The sequence below is a fragment of the Podarcis filfolensis genome (genome assembly GCF_964270895.1).
Source record: "Podarcis filfolensis genome assembly, chromosome: 2".
Taxonomy (NCBI): Eukaryota; Metazoa; Chordata; class Lepidosauria; order Squamata; family Lacertidae; genus Podarcis; species Podarcis filfolensis.
In genome coordinates this window covers 56,738,261-56,762,608 of record NC_139605.1, presented here as the reverse complement: position 1 = coordinate 56,762,608, position 24,348 = coordinate 56,738,261, and the positions used below count along the sequence as shown (strand labels likewise).

The window sequence follows — 24,348 nt, the reverse complement described above, 5'->3', positions numbered from 1 at the left end:
CACCTCAGATCTAGAGAGATTGCTAGGGCAAAGATACAGATGACAGATCTATCAGCAAGGGAGCTGTCCAAACGAATAGTGCTGATTGCTAGACCAAAAAAAGGTTTGCTGTTAGATGAGAAAGATGCTGTAGCTCAGGAAGGCGTACAAGAGGATGGGAAAATCAGCAGCAGTGCCACAGTCATAATGGCAATGCATTCTGGGACCCACATGGAATAACAGTAAAGTCCATTCTGTGGGCTTGTCTTGGCAGTGGTTGTGGCTGAGAAAGATCAGTGTATTTAGGCAACAGCGTCAACAAATGTAACAAAATACACTGGAACTGAAATTCATGAATGTAAATTAATATAGTACATAAAAAGAGGTGGAGGGAAATCACAGGTGGTGCACTTTCAGTTTTTCTGAAGTACTAATAACCCATTCCACAATTAATTTAGATGTTTGGATTGGGTAGCAAAGGGGTGAGTGAGGAATGGGAATTAGGATTTGTAGGCACCTATTGCATCTGGTTTGCAAAACAAGCTTAGTTCCAAGTATACATATATAAAATGCCAGGTGTGTGCAGAATGTTCCTAGTTTGCATTATATAGTCAGATGGCAGAATCTATTTTGGGAGGGGGGAGAGGGAAGAAGATGATGTACAGCAGGTATCTTCAATCTTTTCAGACCCAGGATCCACTTTTAACGCAAACATGCATTTGAGGACCCATATCTTAATCTTTTACCAAATATTTGCATGGTGGTAGTGCTTCTGTTGCCACTCACATTGGATCAGGTCGCAACCCTCTAGTGGGTCTCACCCTACCAGTTGAAAACTAGTGCAGTATGGGATTTTTAGTGCAGAATTGCAGAAGCTCTAACATCTCTCACACAAATGAGTGCAACTCATTGTGGCAGGGCAGGATCTCCCATCAAATCAGGCCAGCTTCTATTACATCTGAGCAGTGACATGTTCTGCCATGTGTTCCCCCTCAGTGTCCATCCATGTTTGAATAATCTGTCTCTTCCAAGAACCAGGCAGCTGCCTGTCCATCTCAATCACCTTCTCTCATTCCACACAATGGCACCAAATTCTGCTTGAACTTCTACATTGTTTTGGCTTCAACACCACAGGGGTTACAGGTTTCCCATTGTCAATGAAATTCAAATCCTACCATTGCTAAGCACAAAAGAGAACTGCAATAGGGCAGCCTTGTAAGTAAGCCCACAAAAGTTGCTAGCCTGTGGGGTTGGGGTTGTTCCCTACTAGTATGGAAATGCAGTGTACTGGCCTCTTAGTAAGCTGGTAAAAGTTTGTCTTCCACCAAGTGGAATGGAAGAGAAAGGATGGACCTGAGAGACTGCATGGAAACCAAGTAGATTGGCAAAGAGAAGGCAGAGAGATCCATTCATGCTAGACCAGCCTGTTTACTCTCCTGCATGGATTTCCTTGTTGCTTAGGGCAGGGGGTTGAACTAGATGACCCTCAGGATCCCTTCCAATCCTACAATTCTATGCTTCTATTATTACTACTTTATTATTATTTATTCAACTTATCAGTCGCTTGCCACATAAGGAATCTCCAAGCAATTTACAAAATTTTAAAAGCATAAATGTTGATGGTGGTGCCAGGCAGACCTAACTGGAGAGAGCATGAGTGTGGAGCCACCACTGAAAAGTCCCTCTCCCTTGTTGCTCCCTTGGCTACCAGGCAAGTAGTTGAATACAAAGCTGGAATAGGCAGCTGTGAAAACTTCAGATCATGGCCAGATAGCAATATAGGCAAGTGGGCAGTAAACCGGAGTCCAGAATAATTATACCACTTTTCCATTATTTTTTATTATGCCTCCCTCAGCTACATAAGTTATGTATCAACGGCTGGCACCTTAGCAGTCATAACTCTGCCTTGATCTTAGAAGCCAGCTTTCAGTTGAATAGTAATAAGCTGGCATCTTCAAGGAGCCTGCAATTCTGTCCTCAAAACACCCCCCAGCAACAAATCCTCCCAATTCTGGGATAGGAATAAAGCATGCTTCACGAGTGCTTGCTCACAAAGCTGCTTAATTTGATGCAAAATTTGATGGGAAGGTTTTTGTGTGCATGCCCTGAGGAATTGTGTGAATGCTGTGCTTTAAAGAAATGGGGTGGGGTGGCTGAAACTCATTGGTGCTCATAAGCAAATGTGGTTGATGGGAAGGAAACCTGTCTCAAAAAATAGACATGAAGAAAGAGGAAAGAAAACTTGCTAAGTCAAGCAGAGGAGCGGAAGTAGAATCCCACATGCCAGGGCTGGCCCTATCATTAGCCAGAAGAAGACAGTTGCTTCAGGCAGCAGATTCTGGGGAGCAGTATTCCCCACCCCTTCCGAGCCCACCAATACCCCTCTGTTGGGAGGACAGGGCTATCTGTGCCCCACAGCCTGTCTCGCTTCCCTTTAAACTAGTCTATTTCCCTTTGTTGTGGTTGGGCTTGCTATCCCCTTGCCAGTGTTGGCTTCTGTAGATGGAATCAGTGGGCACTGTTTTCTCTTTTGCCTCAAGCAGCTAAATGTTTTGAGCTGGCCTGCCAAAGGCTCACTGAAAGTGTTATCCAAGCCCTTTTGTTTTGGCCTCTCAGCCTTTAACATAGCCTTGTAAATTAGCCTATAAAGGACACTTGCTCACAGATTTTTTTCTACCAACCCCCAAAGAGACTAATAGCCTGCTGCAGAGAATTCCTGGTGACCTATGTCTACCAGACAACTTGTTAAATGTGTTGCTCTTCTAACTCTAGCTGCCAATCGTTCCATCAAAATTCTACCTAGCACTTCTTGGCAAGACACAGGTACATTCCCTTAGAGTGGGATGGTAAAGCTGTACCACCTCTGGATGTTGCTGGACTCCAACTCCCATCAGCCCCAGCCAACAGGGCCAATTATCAAGGATGATGGGATTTGTAGTCCAACAAAATCTCTGAATAGCCATGGATTTCCTACCCCTGCTTTAGAGCCAAACAAAATGTGCAAGCAATCACATATGTATTTTAAGTAAACAGCAAGTGCAGCAGTGTTTATCTGGATCAAGACGTCATCAGCAGGGCAAAGCATTAAAGCACTTAACACATCTCCACACACCTGAGTCCTAATATTTGTATTTTTATGTTGTGAACCACTCAGTGATCTTTGGATGAAGGGCAGGATACAAATAATAAAATAAAATAAAATAAAATAAAATAAAATAAAATAAAATAAAATATAAAATAAAATATAAAATAAAATAAAATAAATAAAATAAAATAAAATAAAATAAGGATTGCCCTCAACCTTCTACTTACTCTAAAACAACAGCAATATCCAAAACCATTAACACCCTTTGTGTCCAGTTTTGGGTATAGTCCTTTTCTCTTGCTGTCTCTGGGCACTTTATACACTATTCCAATGTAGCCAAAATGTGACTCAAAGATATTTACTTGAGGAATCCATGGAAATGCCATTGGAAGACTTCAGATCATACGGTGTGTGTGAATGTGTGAGGGGGAGGTCTTCAGGCATATCCATTATCTCTAAAATGCTATCTTCCAGGGTCTAGATCCATGAGCTATGCCAACCAGGTGGTGATGGAGAAAAATGTTTGATGCCCATATAGGTGACGATAACAGCCATGGTTATTTTCTTTAAAAAGACTGTGTATAAATGTCAAAAAGGATAAGCAATTGTGCACGCTGTACATTATTTTTGCACACCTGGATGTATGTGTGTCTTTGGGTATAACACATTAATCACTTGGCAGTGTTTACAAAACAATGACAATGATCCCTCAGCTCTTCCAGAATGCCTAATCAGTGATTCTCAGCCTTTACTGCAAGAGAGGCTGATGACTGCAGATTATTAGTATGGGGTGTTAGAGGAGGGGCAGCATCTCTGGTAGGGGACAAGTTGTGCTCCTTCTGGGGTAGTTTGTCCACCTTTGGTCCCTACCCTGCACTCAGCTCTCACCTGTGGCTCCTAGAAGCTGTCAGAATGTGACAGCGGCCACACCCTGGGAATGGCTTTGACTGGCTGGCTAAACCAGGTGAGGGTAGTTGACTGGTCTCAATCTCCCAGTTTGGTTAGAGACTTCCCCTGCCTGCAAAGACAGGCTCTGGCAGATTGTGCAGAAGAGACCAATAGTGGGTTCAATGGTCAAGAAGGTAGTTCTGCATGGGCTGTAAAGGGAAGTGAGGGGTAGATGGGACTCATTGATCTAGGAGAAGGAAAACTCTCGACACTAAACCTCCATTGCCTTGAGGGATATCTTTGGGAGAAGAAAAGGCTAAGGAGCAAACTGTACACAAATGCGGAGTGGAGTCCCTAAGATGGTTGGTTGGTGCCTTGTACATCTCCTTCTGGCAACTCCTGCAGCCAAGCTGGAGCCAAACGTATTGCTCTGCTTTCCTGTGGACCACATCAGCGAGGCCAAGAAGGAGGTCTTGTCATCTGGGCATCCCAGGCCCTCCATACACACTGACCAGGCTTGTACCCTGGAGAGGTTGCCCCGGTACTGTTAATGAAGTGCACTCCATCATCTCTTGAGACAGATAGATGCCAACAACAACAACTTATACATCCCAGAGACCAAACAGCATTAGAAGGCCAGGGTACCACATAGGAGTTTCTTAAGGTTTCTCTGCCTGTGCTGACGAAAGACAAAAGTGAGGAGGCACACTGCTATCTCTGAACAGAAGGGATCAGCAGTGCTTCTAAATGTGGCCCACGCTTTCATGGTGTGAAAGACACACACACACACCACTTTGCATAATCTCACTGTAACACATCAACCTTGCTTCTGACAGTGCTGCACAGTTGCTGGCTTCCCTTTGCTTTGAACATGAATTCAACTACCTAAAAGCACCCTTCTTTTCCATGCCCCAGACCTCTAGTTCTCAACCACATGTTTCCCTGTTCCTGATATCATAAGCATTTCTAGGATAGGGGCTGGCAATGAATTTTTTATTATCATCATCATCATCATCATCATCATCATCATCATCATCATTGCTAGTGACCTGTTAACCAAAGGTCTCCAAGCAACTTACACATTAAAAACATAATACTATATAAACAGAATGAACAACCCCCATAATAGCTACAAGAAACTTGGCAGTACACTAGTAACAAAACAAGATCATCTCGGTCTACCAAATGCCTGGGGGGTGGGAAATGTAAGTCTTTACCTGATGCTGGAAAGATGTCAACGAAGGTGCAAGGTGAACCTCACTAGGAAGTGATGGGGAGCCACAACAGAAAAGACCCTCTCCTTTGTCACCAGCCTCCGAGCCTGAAGAAAGGCCTCAGAAGAAGAGCATTTGTGTAGGTTCATATCAGGAGAGGCATTCCAGAAGATTCTCCCCTTTCTAGAACTATGGTATAAGTAAGTGCACCATGGTGGGGGGAAAGGTTTTGCTCCTGCCCTATCCTCTAGGACTTATACCTACACCATACCTGCCTGCTGCCTCTCTCAGATAGGAGAGTGTGTGGAGAGAGACAGTTATTGTTGTAACTGTGCAGGGTTTTCAAGTCTGTTGCTGATGGAGGGGGATGCAAGGAAAGGCCATACCAAATAGGAGACAAGACGTACCTGCTTTGCCTGCTTAACTTGGCATGTTTGCTACACATACACATTTCATGCAATTGCCACATCAGGAATGGGGAACCTACAGTCCTTTAGTTGTTCCTGAACAACAACTTCCATCATCCCTGATCATAGGCCATGCTGGCTGGGCCAGATGGGATCTGGAGTCCCACATCGTCTGGAGAGCTACAGGACTGCCTGGGTCTCAATCAATATTTATTCCAGTTAATCTTTGGAGCCAAAGAATCATCACTTGCCCTGAGTTCCACTGCCAGGTTCCTACTGATGTATTTGGGCAAAAACAAGTTGCTCACATTCGTGCTCAGACAAACCTGGGAGCAAGAGTACCATTTCACACTCAAGAGTGTTGGGCAAGCAAAGCTACAACTGGGCAAGCAAAGCTACTGCTTACATTTTAGCACAAACAGAAAAGCATTCAATGCAGCATTTACAAGGAAGCTGCATTTTTAATAGGCCCTAAATGCTACCCAGCTGTGTGCCAGTACTTATTTTTACTCTGTGCATCCCTGAGCTGCAATTGTGGTCCCTGCTTCCTTAAGCAGAATGCCATTCTGGTCGGGTCCTGTGGAAAGCAATTGCTGAAGCCTCACATTGTCTTTGTATAGCTGGCTTTGTCAGGATAAAATGTCTGAGGCAGCTTATAGAGAAAAGGCTTGGATATGGTTGGCTGAAAATTAGTTTCTTCCATCTTGCAAAACATTTGAGCAACGACATCAGTGATAAAAGTCTTTCGCTTAACAATGGAGACAAGGGAATCATCACATGGCTTCCAGAAAATATAGTAAAAAATGTCACTTTTAACATCCTTCAAGAAAATTCACAAACATGCTCAAAAATGCCTTCTAGGCCCCATAACCTTTTAGATACAGTACTTAAGTTTTGAACATGTCTTTCTTCTTTCAGAGATGCATTGTACAGTAGTGATCTACAGCAGGCTTGTGAACAACTTGGTCACCTATGATGAATGCAGAATTGCTCCCAGATGACCAGAAAGTTTTACAAAAGCGATTTCTGTTTCTCTTTCCTTTTAGGTGGCAACTAACTAGCCCGGCTATGCATGGGCAAGTGGGTTTGTAGCTTTTGTGAATCTATTTTCAAAGCTGAACTACAATTAAATTGCTCATTGAGTACTATAACTCAGTCCAATAAATAAAAATAATAAGCCAATCCAAAGAGTTTGCAGCATTTCCCCATCCTCAGATATATTCGCCCACTACTCTCAGCATCAGTCAAACAGAAAGCTGCAAAGAATTCCCATTTGGAGGTATGCAAGAGGATGCAGTAACATTCCTGTCATTTAACCAATGCACAAGGTAAATACACACTTCCTGCACAGAACCTGTGTGAGCAGATATCATCCACCCAGATATCAGTTTCAATAAGGAAAATGTGTTATCTATGAACACAGAAGCTACGTGCAGGGCATAGATCCTGTAGGTTGATTGTCATGAACAGGCATAGTCCATGCTGCAACCTTTTGTTGCAAATCCTGCTTGTGTAAATAAATAATAAAAAAGTAAGGGTCTCTGAGCACATGCACATTTTCCTTACATACATGTGAGTAGCTAGAACCAACACATATGGACTCCTAGTATAAGATCTGGCATTATGGCCGGCTTGAGCTGCACCGTCTCTTATATGAGAAATCAAGCTCTGCTATGGCCAAGTTCCCCTCTAAACAGATGCTGCTTTTGAATGTACAAAAGTTAGCAAGGCAGCTGAGCTTAGCTGCCTAAGCACCTATTTAGTTCCAGAGTTCAGAGTCTGTAAAACTGTTTCCAGGCATTAGCTGCAGTCACTCCCCAATCCATATCCCAGCTGTTAAATGGCACATCTGCAATATCTTCCCTACAGCGATCTGAGCTGCATAGCATCGCCATGGTAAGGCTGGGATCGCACCAGGAGCAGAAGTGAATTCAAAAACTCATTTTTAACTAGCTCTTTTTTTCTGCCTTGGCTTTATTTCCTATGATTAAGGCTCATTTCATTTCTTTCTCCACCAAGCTAGAGGCAGCAATGCAAGGACTCCACAAAATCTCCAGGTTAGTTCCCTCTCGCCTGTGGGTAGGAAAAAGCAGCTCATTCAACAGGGCTGGCAGAAAGGCCTTTCTTACTGCACTAAGCTGGGCAGTGCAAGAGCAACCTGAAAGCTGGCCCTGGAAATCCATGGCATGTCAACGTGCCTGAGGACCCAGGCCAGGACTGACATCAGCAGCAGAACTTGAATGCTGCTTCCAAAGTGCTGCTGCCCCTGGGAGCTGCCTGTACTGTGGTCAAGCTAGCAATCTTTATGATAGGTGTGGGGAACCTTTGGCCTCCAGACGTTGAGGTACATGAAGGGGCCAAAGTTTCTTCACACCTCTATTATGGAGCAGCATCTGTCTGAGGAAAATCACATCAGCCAGAAGCAGGCACATTTAAGCCCCTGGTTCAAATCTTGTTCCTTCCATGAACTTACTAAGCAGTCTTTGGCAAGCCATGAAGAAGCCATCCTATACTTTGTTGCCTCTTTGGTCCACTTAACTCAGTATTGCCTATACTAGGGTGGGGACCCTTTTAGACCCTGAGGAGCACACTTCCTTGGGGCCAACAATCTGAGGATCACATGCCAGTGGTGGGCGGGACTCCGTCCAGGCAAGGAAGAGGCATTTTCACAGTTCAAAGACACATTCCAGTCAGCCAAGAGTACTCAAGGAGGGCATGGAACATGGCCAATGAAGGATGATCTAATGAAAGTCTTGAGGGCCAGAGAAAGGCCTGGAGGGTCGCATTCAGACCCAGGGCTTGCAATTCCCCATGCCTGGTCTAAATACTTACTGGCAGCAGCACTCTGGAGTTTCAGAAAGGAGTTCTCTAGCCATACCTAGAGATCGTGGGATTGAATGTGGGACCCTTTGCAGGCAAAACATGTGCTCTGCCAGTGAGCTATGGCCCGTTGTTACCCCCACCTCCTCGTCTATGAAGGGAAAGGCAATGCGATGTAGTGGTTAGTGTGTTGGATGAGAACCTGGGAGATCACGGTTCAAATCCCCACTCTGCCATGAAGCTCACTTGGGCCAGTAACTGCCTCTCAGGCTAACCTACCTCACAGGGTTGTTGTGGGGGTTAAATGAGGAGGGGTGAATCATGTGTGCTCCTTGGAGAAAAAGGTGGGATATAAACGTATTAAACAAACACACACACCCTGTTGTTCTAAAGATTACTTAGTTAATATCTCTACGCCACTTCAAACACTCTAAGAGCCCTTTAAAATGTGAAGGGTTTACTATGAGCCTAAACTGGGAGTGGATTCCTTGCATCCATATTTAATATGCAACTCATCCCTCCCACTACAAACCCAAAGGTCCCTGGCCTCCAACTTAAATGCACAGCCAGTAAAAGCAAAGTCAGGCAAACGGAAGGAAGAGTTCAGTGAAGCGAAAGAGCTGAGAGTCAACGAAATCCCTGCCTAGAGAATGCTGGATCCAGAGTTGAGAAGCGAGAGAATCCCTAATAATCTGCAGCCCCAGGAGGGAAAGACAGGGACTTTCTAGCTGGCTGGAGAGAGAAGATCTTGCCATAATGGCTTGTGTGCGGTAGGAAAGCAACCATGATTCACTGGGGAAGGGGAAGGCGAGCGGGCGGGGGGTGGGAGGCGGTTGTCAGCAGAGACCAGTCGCCTCGGAAACCGAACTGGCGCTGTGGCTGCAAACTGATGAATGGATCCCGCGCCATGGAGGTGGGCAAAACTACGCTGGCCCTGATCGCACGGGAAAATGCACATCTTCACAACCCACCAGCAGGGGGCGGGCACGGGCACACGCTCCATTCGCGCGCACATACACAAGCACACACATAAACAGAGCGAGCGCATGCATGCACACAAACAGGCAAAGAACACTAACGCGGCTCCCTGCCCACACGCCTGCTTAACCGCGGCGGCGTGCGCGGAAAACACACACACACACACACACACACACACACACCCCATGGCCAAATGCGCGCGCACCTACCCGAGACAACAACACGCTTTACCTAGTACGCGTGGTCGCACACAATGAGGAGAGCGGGGTGTGGGGGGAAAGACCCGCAAAACACTGGGGTCAAATTTAATCTTTCATAACGGCACACACATGGAGAAGGCAGGCTGCTCCGAGGATGCCTTCGAGCAGCTTTCCCGGGGACGGCGAGCGCGCAGGGCACCTTCTCCTCTCCCGCTTGCAGCGCACGAGGGAACTCAGCGCGCACGACTCCCGCACCGCGCGCAAATGCAAGGCGACTTCACCCGGGATCTTCATCCCATGATCAGTAGGCGATGCCCACCCTCTGATCACCTGTAGGAGTGAGCGGCTGGAGCAGCGACTCTGCCCACCGCCCCCTGCCCCCGGTTAGGTTGAGGTGGCGCCGGAGCAACCTCCGAACAAAGCCAGCTCCGGCTCGCCAGGGCACGTGCTCCGCCAGCGCCGCTTCCTCCCCGGCGGGCAGAGCGCTCTAGACGCTCCCGAGGGTGAAAGGCGCCCCCATCTGGGACCCTAGCGGAGGGGATCTCCCCCTCCTCCTGGAGTCTGGCTTGGGCCTGGGCTCCGGCCTCGCGCTCCAGAGACTCCCCAAGCCGCGAGGGGTGCGTGCCGTTACCTGCTGGAGTCATGCGCTGCCCCGGGGTGCGGGAAAGGCGCCGCGGCTCGCCCTGCACGGCTGCTCCGGGCGCTGCTGGCGACGAGAAAGTGCCGCTCGGAGCATGCGTGTGGGAGCCAGCCAGGCATCTGATGTCGGGGAGGGAGGGAGCGGGAGGAAGGCTGCCTGCCTGCCTAGGCACTTGGAGATGGAGAGAGAGAGAGAGAGAGAGAGAGAGAGAGAGAGAGAGAGAGAGAGAGAGAGAGAGGCAGCGCTCCCAGCAACGGGGGAGGAGAGTCTGGGCTCTGTCAGGGATGCAGCTCTTCAGGAACCTGCACAGGAGCGGGGGGTGGGAGAGAGTGGATCTCTCGCCTGAGCTGCGATTCTCGTGGCAATGCAATAGCAGGGCGGGTAGACTGGCCACAGATTGCCCTTGCTCTTGGTCCCGCCGCGAAAATACGCAAAATGACTCTTCTTCTACACAGAGAGGGGCAGTCTCGTTAGTTTGTTGCAATAACAAGGGTCTACTGGCCGGGCACCTTCGAGAAAGCTACGGCTGAGCTCCGATACACGTCCACCCGAAAATGTGCCAGTTTCCAGCGAAGCTTGCTCCCCAGGAAAGTGTTTCTAGCAGAGATTGGGTCCTTGTGGCCCTCCAGATACTGTGGGACTCCAACTCTTGTCGCCCCTAATCACTGGCCATGGGTGGGGCTGATGGCAGTTGGAGTTCAACTACATCTGGAGAGCAACAGGTTCCTCGTCCCTGGTTTGCAACACAGTAGATGGTGCAAGTGACAGGGCGCAGTAGCACTTACTTCCAAGTAGATGTGCACAGGATTGCCAAAAACATGGCTGCCAACATCAAGACAGCATTTTCTCTTCTCTACTCTCTATTTTGCTTACCATCCAGCCTGATGTTCCTTGAACTCAAGGCTTGCTCACTATTCTGGTTTTAATACCAACACGGTTTCTTTCGGGGGTTTTCTGTAAATCGGTTCGTATTTGGCAATTCCCCCATTTTTCTGTTCCATCCATATCTCTTTGCCTTGGCTGTTAAGCCTGTTACCCTTCCAAGCTTATACTTCTATGTTCTATATAGTGTCATAGCACTTAGAATAATAGAATTGTAAAGTTGGAAGGGACCCGGAGGGTCATCTAGTCCAACCCCCTGCAATGCAGGAATGACTGTTACTATGTGAAAAATGACCCAACAGCTACAGGTAGCAAGGAAATTCTATTCCTGTTTGTAATTTAATCATTTCTGAAAGCCTGGTCCTCACAACAATAAGATATATATGCAGCTGACACTGGAAGCAGTTAAATGTCACTTGTGTGCTACTACAAAGTCACTTAAGAGTAGTTGTGCCAGCTTCCCAATTCTACTCAGATCACACTTTTAAATATATATATTATTCATTTAATCTGCTGACGGCCCATAAACAGACACTAAAAGGTGCTGTAGTAGAATATGTTTCTATTCAGTACAAGTGGGTAAGTGGTATCTAAACCATAAAACTTAAAACGACAAAAATCTCTACCTGTTTCTGCTAACTAATCTAACAAATAAATCTCACTATCAACCCCATTCTGCCACAAAAAGACTGCCTTTCTATTTTCAAATCTTGATTATCCCACAGAGTCAGGTTAGCATGACCATACGAGTCAAAGTGTAAAAAATAAAATTTCCACCCTTCCAAATCAGTAGCGGAAGAAGTCAATGAAATTGTGGGGCATTGTTAAAAGGGATCAGAACCTTGCCAAAGTTACACACCTTGTTTGTGTTCTTACCGTTGTTGTTAAAGAATTAGAACAGGGACACACAACATTGTGCCCTCCAGATGTTGTTGGACTCCAACTCCCTTCAGCTCTAGCCAAAACGGTCTTTCATTAGAAGTAACAGAAACTGGGTCCCACCAAAATCTGGAGGGCATCACACTGGTGAGTCCCCCCTGAGTTAAGAGGAATAATTCCACACTGGAATGTTATACTAGGAGAGCAGACAAGTTTTTAAACATGATTAAAAACAGTATTGGTAAAAAAAAAATCATATAATAGTATGGGGGTCATAAAGTCTATCACTTGTCCATTGTGTGACCACGTACCATACAGTGCTAAATACACCATTTAGATGAGAAAGGGTAAAAGATTGCATTTCCGCAGTGACAAAAGTCATAGTTTGAGTGATATGACAACGATATATTTTGCAGTAGAAACATTTGGGTCAAACAACAGTGCAATTATTGCACAAAAACCATCTGGAAAGTTTTGGGTCAACCATAGATGGCTAGGGGAAATGGTGTTTGATTTTGCATCGGAGTCAGTAAAGTTGATTATGGACCACACATGCCTTCCAGCATCCTCTCCACAAGACCTCTCAATTCCCCACCCCTCTCCTGGAAAGTGAGCATTATGAAAAGCCAAGAAGCACCCTTCAACATCTGCAAGAAAGGCACAAATGAACTTCTTCTTCATCATCACTCTCCTCTTTCAACAGTGACCCGTTCCCTCTCTCCACTCCCTATAGGCAACAAAACTGCCATCCTCTGCCCTGCCTTGATTACTAATATTGTCTGGGGGAAGGAGGGGGAAAGAATGAAAACCCACAAAGTGCAAATCCACCCACACCCTGAATCTACAATTGATGCCACCCACTCTGCCAACTCCATCAGAGAAGCCAACATGTGCTGCAGCCAGAAAAAAAGACAAGAGCCTAGATTCTCTGAGAGGGGGAGGAAGGTGAAGCACCCACTGCATGTTCGCCCCCTCCCATTTGCTTCATGCCCCCTTTTCTGCACTAAACGAAAAGGGCATCTTTCTGGAGGATTTGTAGATGGGGTGATGGGAGGGGGAGAGAAATGTGTGGAAGGCTGAATATTGATGCTACCTGAGACAGAGCGGTTGGAAAGGAAAGCACTCCACACAGAGAGCACAGAAGCTCTGTTGCCGCTGCTTCCCAGCTCAGGCTTTGTCTAACAGCATCCTACGCACTCACTCTCGGCAGTGACGAGGAAACCACTTATACTCATCAGCGGCAGGTTCTTCTCTTCTTCCCACCCTGCTACACCCTCCCCCCAGGTCCTGAAGGACTCTCTCCACCTCCTCGTTCTAGCTCAGACTTCAGCAGCTCAGCATTGCACAGTGCTTTGGTTGGTAGCAGAGTCACTTCAGCTTCAAAATAACAAGACAGCAGATTCAGGACCATCTACTGTGTAGAGTCACCTTACCCAATCCAGTGCCTTCCAGGTGTTTTGGACTACAGCTCCCTATTGGGACTTCTTAAAAAGGAACGTTTAGAACTGTCCAGCAGCATGTGACTACAATACACACGCTCTGTTGCAACACACTGGTGCATATACACTTGCCTTGCATGTGCCTATGTGTTTTCTTGCTCAATAGCATGACATTTAGCAAATTTACACAGAGCAGGAGAATATCCCCAGGACTGGCAATCTGACTACACTAATGCAGAAGAATGCTACGTTTCCTTCATATTAGAAATACTGGTGAATACTCTGTGGGGAACAGCAGTGGCGTCTGCAGGGGGTGTCTTTGGCAGGAGAAAGAGAAATGGATATCCTTGATTATGGCCTGGGGCTCTAGAGGAGCTTGGACTACTCAGTTTACTTTTCACATTGTTATCAGTTGTTTTGAATCACCAAAGATAATGCAACTTTGGCAAGACTTGAATTTTTTTAACTGCCCAAATGTTCTTTTTGAACTGCCCACTTTCTCCTAAACTGCCCATTTGGGTCTGCCTGCCCACTGTTTCTCTTTAAAACCCTGACTCTCCATTTGCCGTATTGGAGAATGTTCTAATCCTTCTCTTCTGTAAGCAATAGCCAAGGTCTACCCAGAAGCAGAAACTGTCTTGATGTGTACGGAACTGTACTAAAAGATAACTCCCATCCCTAAGCGGCTTGGGCACAGGGCTCCATGGAGTCTACCGTTACGCAATCACAGATAATTCATAGATGACTTCTTGCCTGAGGCGAAAGCATGAGATGGAAAGGCAGTGCAGCTGTGAACGTTAAACCTGTTTTTAAAAACCATTTAAAGCATGTAAACACACTTGTCAAAGAACTGAAGCCAATTCCAAGCAAATAGCCATTTCCTCCTACTGAAAAGAGGCCACCACCTGTCCCCTTGCACCAGGATATTATGGGAATTGAAGGTCTACATATGGATTTTGGTATTCAATTTCCAGGAATGGTTCAGATTAATCAGGGAGACTGTCACTGACCCAGGGTGTCAATGCTCATGCTGCTCAGCTTTGCTTTGGAGTAGGACTGATAGTGGAACAGTTTTAAGGCTGTCCTTTCCCCTGTCTGTTTCTCCTTCCATTGAGGTGGAATCTCAATCATGCTTCTTGACGGTTGCTTTTTAGTTTTGGGAGGCCATGGCCCAGTGGTAGAGCAGGCCCCAGGTTCAATCCCTGTATCCTCAAGGTAGGGCTGGGAAAGACCTCAGTGTGAAACTTTACAGAGCTACTACCAGTCAGCGTAGACAATACTGAGTCAGAAGGACCAATGATGTCTTAGTCTTAGTGTAAGTTGACTTCCTGTCTTAATATTACAGCATGTGGATTTCCTTAACCAGACTGAGGCAGATGCTGGGGGAAACATGCGAACATAAGAACATCTCCACTAGATCAGTCCAAAGACCTATTTAGCCCAGTAACCTGCTTCCCCCACTGGGGCAAACCAGCAGAGCAAGAGGGCAATAGCACACCCCCTTTGTTGCAGATCAGCAACTAGCATTCAGGGTTATGTTGCCTCTGACAATGGTGGCTCCATATAGCCATTGTGAATAATTCTAAAGCTAGCAGTTAACTGATTCTGAGTGTGGAATGTTATGTAACCAAAGCAGCACCATTTACACACACGAGGAGGTACCAGCACGATTAGGGTAACACCACGTTTTACAGAAGTTGAGAAAGAGGAAAGAAAAATTAACACCCCCCTCCCAAATCCCAGCTAGTCAGGACTGAGCATGTTTATCTGGAACAGAAAGGTAAGTGTGTATGAGAGAAAGAGTGCTCACACACACACATCAGCGTACACACACACACACACACACACACACACACACAGAGGAGGGCTGGCAGGGTGGGTAGGTGATGGCAGACAGCATGGCTGAGAATAGTGGTGTGTGCGGCAGTGTAGAATTGCAGTCGCCCTCCTGACACCAGCAACACGGTTTGCCTGACTGTGACTAGGGTGGGTCATTGGTTAAGGTTGGGGCCATGCGCGTGCACTGGGCAGGAGCACCAGATTGGCAGTCCCACCTGATGTACATGCATGGCCCCAACAGACCCATGGGGTATGCCTGTTGATATCAAGCCATATGTCAGAGGAATTTGGCCACCTTCCAGGTGCCCGGCTTGAATCCTTGTGACCTCCTGTCTGCGACTCCCGGCAGGATCAAGGGAGGTCTCCAATCGGCGATTCTTCCCAACGTGAAAGAAGAACACACCATTCCTCCCCCTCCTCTCCCAGGGAGGGGAAAGAGACAGACAGAAATATATCTACATGTCTTTATTTCTGTCGTTCCAGTAGTGCAGAGAAATCATGTCTGCACCCTCTCACATCAGCAGTCAGAGAGAGAAAAACTCCACCCATGTACTTCCAGTACAGGGTCATGTGACACTCTGAGCTAACATCCGGTGCTCAGTGCACATAATAGACTGTCCTTTGTTGCCACGGTACAGTCCCATAACATCAACATCCTGTTTGGCTTTCCAGCCATCTGGAGCACTCAGCAGCATTGCTCCTTTTTCGTAACAACCTCCCCCAAAAGAATCAATGCATGTTGCGGCAAGCAAAGCGTGATCCAGAGAAGAAAACAAACAGTTGTTATACACATAACACTCCCCTGTTGTTTCAGTTCCACCCTTGGAACTACCCGCCACTGGTTTCCCCAGTGTACCTCTCTGGTTGTCTGGCCTCCAAGGAATGAGTGCATCTGCATTACCTCGGCTAGCAACTCTCTGTTGTGTCTTTGTCTCTGACTTAGACACAGCTCCAACCTGTCCTCGGTTGTGTACAACAGCAACACATGCAACAGCTAAATTAGCATACTCTTCTGAGTACCTCTTGGGTGGTTCACCCTTTGTGACTCTCTCAGACCTGCGTATGAGGTGCTGATCCTCTCTGCTCACTGGTTCTGTCTCAGGACTCTTAGGAGAACCAGTTCCAACAGTAAACAGTGGTTCATCCTTCACCTGTGAAGGTCTATCCATTGTGTGAGATTTCCTCTCAATGACTGTGACAACTGAGCTGTCTGAGCTATCACTGTCACTCTCAGTACCACTGTACTCTGTGAAATCATCATCATCATCTGAATCGTCCTCTGTGGGAAATGTGTGTGCTATCACTCTCTCCTTTTCAGGAGCACTCTCTAGAAATTTTGTGAGAATCACCTGACCAGATTCAGACAAAATTACTCTGTAGAGACCCTTTTCATATCCCACAAAAATGCCTCTGGCATTCTTTACTCCACCTGGAGCTTCTGTCCTCACATGAGACCCAAAAACCTTGAAATGGGCAACAGAAGGTTTTCTCTGGAACAGTTTCTCAAAAGGAGAACTTCCCAACTCTTTTGAAACCTTTCTCACCCACGCATGACAAAACGACATGAGTGACTCCGCCCAGAACTCATGTGGCAGATGTGAACTAAGCAATTGCGCATTCATCCCCTTTTGCAATTCTTTGTTCACCCGTCCACAGACACCCCTGTTCCACGCTTCCGCTGAAACAGCAACCTTGTGTCTTATCCCTTTCTTGTGCAGGAACCTCTGGAAATCCTGTAAAAGAAAAATCTGCTTCTCATCTGTCAAAAGACAATCAATGTTAGCATCATGCATGTCTTTAACCTTGTCACAAAACTCCTGAAACCTTTCCAAGGCTTCCTGTGGCTTCTTTAACACATAAACCCAGACAAAGTTAGAGAAATGATCCACACACACAAGATAAAATCTTGCATTGCCTCTAGATGGTTCTAGAGGACCAATCACATCAGCATACACCCGCTGAAACGCTCTGTCGACCCTGGCCACCTTCTTGGCGCTCGTCTTGGTCACACCTGCAAGAGAAATCATGTTAGACTCAGAATTACATTCCATGTAATCACTTTGCTCAAAGTCCAACAAATACAGTCCACCTTTCTGTCTGGCAGAAAGATATAACTCTCCATCTTTGAAGATCTTGCAGCTCTTATCGTCATAGGACAGTTTCAGTCCTTTCTTTGCAGTCTGCGAAACACTCAGCAGATTGAACTTCAATTCAGGAACCAAGTAAACATTGTTTATAGTCAGGTTCAGACTCTTAAGATACACAGTTCCAACCCCGGTCGCCTCCAGCTTCTGACCGTTGGCTTGTTCCACAGCGAAGCTTTGCTTCTTAAACGTCGAAAAGAGTCCTCTGTGTGGGGACATATGAAAATTACAGCCCGTATCGATTACAAAAGAGTGTCCAACATCTGGCGTGGTTCCTTTCGCCATCAGGGCCTTTGCAGGTTTCACCGAAGACTTGGTATGACCTTTGCCTGCTCCCTCAGGCCTTGCTGAGCGGCCCTTCGCTCCTTTCGGCTGGCGTGGCTTCTTGCAGTTCCGCTGAAGATGCCCAGCCTGTCCGCAATTGTAACATCGGACAGCGTTCAAAGCTACAGCATCCTTTCCAGTAGCCTCATCGGTGGGGGAATTAGAACTCCGTTCCTCCCTCCCCCTGTCCTTTACTTCCAGTGCAGCATGCCGGCTGTGTTCATCCTGAACCACGGCACTCAGGGGCACACCCCCCTTCTTGGCATCCATGCTGAACTCAAGTCTCAGCTCTCCACTCTCGAGCTAGTAAAATCCCAAAAGCTCCTTTTGAGCTGTCTTTCTGCCTCTCTCTCAGGCAGGCAATCTCCAAGCTGTCTCAAAGTCAAAACAACTTTCGCTTTCCCAGCTCTGACTGAGCCAGCCCCAGGTGTCAGTAGTTTTCCACTGCCCTGACTGTCGTTGCTTAGCAACTGTGCATACCTTTCATCCTTATCTCGCCGCAAGAATTTCTGGTATGCAAGCCTTTCTTTCAGAGCTGTTTTTCCAAACGCAGCTCTCTCGTGAACCAGAGAATAAATCAATCTGCATTCACACTTTTAGCCCGATATTCAGCATACCTTTTTGGGGCTCCGTTGCTTGGAAAACACCCCCTCTTGGTGTCCAGCCGTGCAGCTTCTGGCTGCAATGCAGACGTTATCTTCTTTCCTTGGTGCAGAGGATGGCACACGATCCATCAACCTCTCACCTCTCATGCTGATTCCCATGGATCAGATAACCAGCAGCTTCTGCTACCATATGTTGATATCAAGCCATATGTCAGAGGAATTTGGCCACCCTCCAGGTGCCCGGCTTGAATCCTTGTGACCTCCTGTCTGCGACTCCCGGCAGGATCAAGGGAGGTCTCCAATCGGCGATTCTTCCCAACGTGAAAGAAGAACACACCATTCCTCCCCCTCCTCTCCCAGGGAGGGGAAAGAGACAGACAGAAATATATCTACATGTCTTTATTTCTGTCGTTCCAGTAGTGCAGAGAAATCATGTCTGCACCCTCTCACATCAGCAGTCAGAGAGAGAAAAACTCCACCCATGTACTTCCAGTACAGGGTCATGTGACACTCTGAGCTAACATCCGGTGCTCAGTGCACATAATAGACTGTCCTTTGTTGCCACGGTACAGTCCCATAACATCAACATCCTGTTTGGCTTTCCAGCCATCTGGAGCACTCAGCAGCATTGCTCCTTTTTCGTAACAATGCCATCATACCCTAGACCCATCCACATAAGCAGCAGTGATGCTGGTGTCAGAAGGTTGCTTCAGCAGCAGCAGTCCACATCGCAATGTTTTGTTGCAGGTCAAGTTGTCTCTTACATCTCTGTACAGACCAGAGGGGGTGGGGTGGGGATGTCCATTATCTGATTTGTTTCCTCATGCTGGACTCCATTTCACTGTGCATGTGCTGTAAGCTGTACATGTGTAATGGCTGCCTGAGCCATACACACCTCAGTTTAACCACTGCTTCTGTTTTCTAATCAGATGGAACCTCATTTGAGGGAAAGCACATCAAACAGGAGCATATCACGAGAAGCTACAAGACCCAGATGTAGTGTGGCTAACATCATGTGTACTCAGCCTCAAACAATAGTGGTGCATGTTGGAGCCAGACTAAGAGGCAGTGTGTACACAGCACTAGTTTCTATTGGTTCTAAAAGAAAGGGGTTTCACTTAGCAATTTAAAGAAAATAGGCTGATTAGAGGCTTGTGGAGCAAAATTAGACTATGGGAATGTAATCTAGGCTCCCTTAAAATAGATTAAAGTGAAATATTTCAACTGTAATAATCTGTAGCTGATCACCACTAACAGGTAGGCAAGCCCCTGGGAGACCAGAGGTGAGTCTTTTCAAATTCCTTTTAGGATTTGCAGGACAAAATACAGGAATCATGATTAAAATAATGTCATAATGATTAAGACTACCTCTGAAGGAAACAGAATGTACAGGTATACAACTAAAGGACTTACTACATTCTTGTACATACTTTACATTGTCTAAAGAAGGTAATAAATATTTTTCAAAGGCCAAAAACAAAATTCTTGAATAAAGTGAAAATACCAGCTAGCAGCCCATTTTGTCTCATTCTGGAAATCTGTGCCTGCTTCTAATATCACACCACAGATTTCCATGGTGAGGTGAGTTGTCAGACAAGCAAAAGACGCTAGATGGGTTATTTTTAATCCATGTTCTTTTAAAATATAAACAGGGATTTAATATAAACATGTAGATTTCAGTTGCACATAGAGGTGATCAAACCATGATGCCTAGTGATGTGGCTGCCATGGATTTCAGGAGTCATTAAGCAAGGGGCTGTCCATCTTCTTGAGCCCATGGGGACATTTGCTGACAAGAGACACTGTGATGGCTAGCATGCAGGCATTGCAACAATGCACACATCTCAGGCTCCCCCCTCATATGCTCATTCCCCCTGCCCCTTGCCAGCAATGAGGCTTGAAAAAAGCATTCCATTTGCTGCAGAAGGCTTCATTCAAGCCAAACTTCAGTGGGGGAATGGGGGAATGGTTGGGACCCCATGGGCATCTGGGAAGGCCTCTGTGAGCAACACAATGGCAACTCCTGCTTTGAGTCTTAGGGGGCAGCAGAGGTGTTGGGGGCAGGAGAGATCTTTGAGGAGGAGGATAACACTCTATGTTGTTTCCGTTTTGTTTCAACGAGATGGGTTGTGCTCCATGTTAGTTATAGGAAAGGAGGGTTTGTCTTTTGGATTTTCTGCCCCAAAATGCCTTGGGCCAGTCTGGGTCACCCTATTTCCTCATAGTTAAAAGTCATATTTAAACATGCAGTGAGACAATATAGCTTGATGATTATGCAGCTTCTCTGTTGGAGATGGGCTCGAGTGATTAATAAGTCAATAGGGGTTATTCTGAATGTTAAGAGTCCACTTACTGGTCAAGGATAGCTATTACAGCATATGGAAACCCTCTTATCACAAGGTCCTTTGATGCAATGGAGATATTATACTTCAAAGAAAGGAAATGAGCTTAGATCCTAGTGTACTTGAAATGGACAACGGGAACAAAAGACGGAAACAAAACAAGAGATTGAAACCTTTTTGAACCTGTTCATTTAAGATGCAAGAATACCTTTGCAGTACAGTTAACACAGGTACAGATCTTAATGATACCATCACTGAAAATCTTTTACCAGCACAGTTCCCAAGCCACTACTCTTATTTCCTATTCTACAATTCTTTCTAGAAAACAAAGAATAAAAAGCCCCGACATTTTTGGTGGTGTTATCCCTGCCTTGAAACATAACACTTTGCTGCAGGACAAGGAATGCGATCTAGTATGTTAATACTGTATTTATGCGAATGTAATGCGTCATCAAATCCAGTCCTTACCTCAATTTTCAAAAGCTTGATGCCAAAAAACTATTTGCTGATGAATGTAAATGTACCATCAAATCTAATGTGCACCCTAATTTTCGCGACTTAATTTGGCCAAAAAAGGTATGCACTACATTTGAGTAAATACGCTATTTGTATACACACAGAGATTGGTTTGCTTCCGCTTACCTTTCTTGATTTCTTGTTAATAGTTATCAAAAGGGCCCTTGCCCAAATAAACGTCATTGTCCATCATGTACATGTAAGTAAGGAGGGCTATTCTTACATTTCAGAGTGTCCGTTTGCAGGGCTGGTGTCATTATTTATAAAACTATGCTTTTAAATTATAATGTGTGATACAGACATGGCATGGGTGCTCTATTTCTCTGAGATACTGTAGCAGTAACCCAGGTCAAGCATCTGAGTTTGAGTCAGCATGTCCCAGACTGTTGATGGTGCCAAAACAGGGTAGATGAATTATAGGCTTTTCAGAGTAACTTGCATCAAATACAGAGCACTGTACTTTGGGAGAGCGGTCAATGCAGCCATATTATGCTGGTAAATGGTGAAATGTAAATGGCGATACCAGAACTTTTCCCCCTTGATCTTCCTAGTCCTCCATGCAACTACTACTGATATGCTTGTCATCACTGGGCTGTTATTTATAAAAATACAGTAACCATCTTTGCCCTGGTTTTTTGACATCTGTGATGTGCATTCTTTAGATCCCACCCTATTCCTATGATTATGATACATCTTAACAGTTTTTAACATTGTTTAAAACGGCTTCAGATCCTTATTCTCCACATAGAGCTACAATTCCCAGAGTTCCCTGGGAAGAGGAATTGCCTGTTAAACCCCTCTGGGAACTGAAGTTCTGTAGTGGGAATATGGGTCTCCTAACAACTCTCAGGGGACGCGGGTGGCACTGTGGGTTAAACCACAGAGCCTAGGACTTGCCGATCAGAAGATCGGCGGTTCGAATCCCCACGACGGGGTGAGCTCCCGTTGCTCAGTCCCTGCTCCTGCCAACCTAGCAGTTCAAAAGCACGTCAAAGTGCAAGTAGATAAATAGGTACCGCTCCGGTGGAAAGGTAAACGTCATTTCCGTGCGCTGCTCTGGTTCGGCAGAAGTGGCTTAGTCATGCTGGCCACATGACCCGGAAGCTGTACACCGGCTCCCTCGGCCAATAAAGCGAGATAAGCGCCGCAACACCAGAGTTGGCCACGACTGGACCTAATGGTCAGGGGTCCCTTTACCTTTACCAACTCTCAGTACCCTTAACTACAGTTCCCAGGATTCTTTGGGGGAAGCCATGGCTGTTTAAAGTGGCATCATAGTGCTTTAAATGTATGGCACAGCTACGGTCCTGGTTTCATCTATCTGCAGCCTCTAATACTTCTGCCTGAGGCAGGTCACTTCTCTCAGTTTCATAGCAGCTGTTACCATTGGCTACAGAATATTTGTGGTGTTACAAAAGTGTTGATGGCAAGGAAAAAACAGGTATAAAATGAGAATACCCTATCAGGGGCAACAGCAGAGATTTAAAATCAGAGAATATGCAGCAAAGTAAAGTGTGGAAATATAGGCTGTTAGATCTTTTGAATATGCCCTTGTGAGTTCCTTCTAAAGTTTCCCTCTTCCTCTAGCATAGAAAAAGACCACACATTTGGTAAGTTAAAAATTGTTTGCTTACAAACTCTCCAAAGGTCAGATTCATGTGTTTTTCCATACACATTCAGAAAAAGTATGGTGGGCAGTAAAACTTTGCTTAGTTACAGTGGTGAAAGTTCCTAAATTATGGTGGGGAAGGGGGGGTTCTTGCTTTGTGGTTGGGGTTTTTTTTGTTCTTATTTTTATTATGTATTTTGTGTTTCTATCTTGTATTTTTATGTTGTGAACTGCCCTGAGATCTACAGATGGACGGAAGTATACAAATTTAATAAATAATAAATAACTATTGGTATAGGAACCCAAGAGAGTCTTGTTAGAGCTATGTGGTCTGAGCTGCAGCAACCAGCTCAAACTTTCTCACATGTTGAGCTTCACAGGTAGATAGTAGTAGAACAAAGGCTTGATTACCTAGTCCCTCTCAAGGTGAGCTAAGCTTGGCAGAACAGCTTACTCTATGGTTTTAACACTTTCATGCATTAATTAGACCTAAGCATGTTGGTTATATGAGACTGGTTATCCCACAAGAATGCCATGGACCCAAATTAATCAGTGTGAATAGAAACCCATGCAAACCCTGTAGAATCCAAGGAACCCATCACTACATTTGCCCAGTATGAGCAATAGCAGAAAAGCCCTTAGGGGGAGGACTGTAGCTCAGTGGTAGAGCATCTCCCTAGAATGCGGAAGCTCCCAAGTTCAATTCCCAGCTTCTCCAGCAGGGGTTGGGAGAGACTCCTGCTTGAAACCTTGGAGAGCTACTCCCGACCAATAGCCTGACTCAGTTTAAGGCAGCATCCTATGTTCCTAAATAGAGTCATCTTGGCTAGTCTGGAATGTGCACTAGTCTAATAGCATGAATGTTGGATCTTACGGCCATATTATTCTGCTTACTATCACTCTCTTTGGGTAGGGAAAGCAAAGAAAGGATGCAAGGAAAGGGAACAGGACCCTCAGTACATAAAGGGAGCAAATTAGTGGCTGTATCCTGGCATTTGAAAGAGGCTAGTGTTGGGTGGGTGCCCTATAATTTGCCTGATGCCACCTGTGCTTTGTGCTGTGACTCACACATGATTCACTCTCCAGTTGCTAATTCACACATCAAAATCACTGTTCCTTTCTGCTGGGTGGGTGGAAGAGAAGAGGCCAGGGTGCGTAGGAAGGGGCCTAACCAGGATGCCCTTTCCCTGGGGAACAGGAGCGAAAGGGATGCATGCACTGTGTCCTTATCAGAAATTAAAACAACGCTGGCATGGAAATTCATCACCTCTCTTCACACAGCACTGTTTTGCCCAAGAACTCTTCTGTCCCTCTATTATTGTGAAGAATGACAACACTGGGGTTTATCTTTAAGCCAAGGCTAAAGCTTAAAAATGGCTCTTGCCCCTTCAGTTGGGTTTGTAATGCAAACACAAAATCTACATCAGCTAAAATGCTTGCTCACTGTAATGGTTCTAGGGGTTGCTCGTGCGTAAGTTGTCGCCACTCCTGGCTAGTTTGCCTGGGTGAACCCTTTCTGTCTGGACAGCCTCTCACCCGTGGCTGTTTCAATCGCTGG

General features: G+C 45.9%; 1 protein-coding gene across 4 annotated transcripts in view; it reads right to left on the bottom strand.

The window, feature by feature from the left end:
* The window catches only part of GPRIN1 (G protein regulated inducer of neurite outgrowth 1), a 57,917-nt gene that overhangs the window by 16,423 nt on the left and 17,146 nt on the right, over window positions 1-24,348 (bottom strand). The window contains exon 1 of one of the 4 annotated variants that reach the window (XM_083603876.1): window positions 10,203-10,387. The exons of 2 other annotated variants lie outside the window; for them this stretch is intronic. The gene's annotated coding sequence lies outside the window, so the exon portion shown is untranslated. Of the gene's footprint in view, window positions 1-9,901; window positions 10,019-10,202; window positions 10,388-24,348 lie in introns of those variants that run through there. One more of the 4 variants, XM_083603879.1, reaches the window with a different exon arrangement.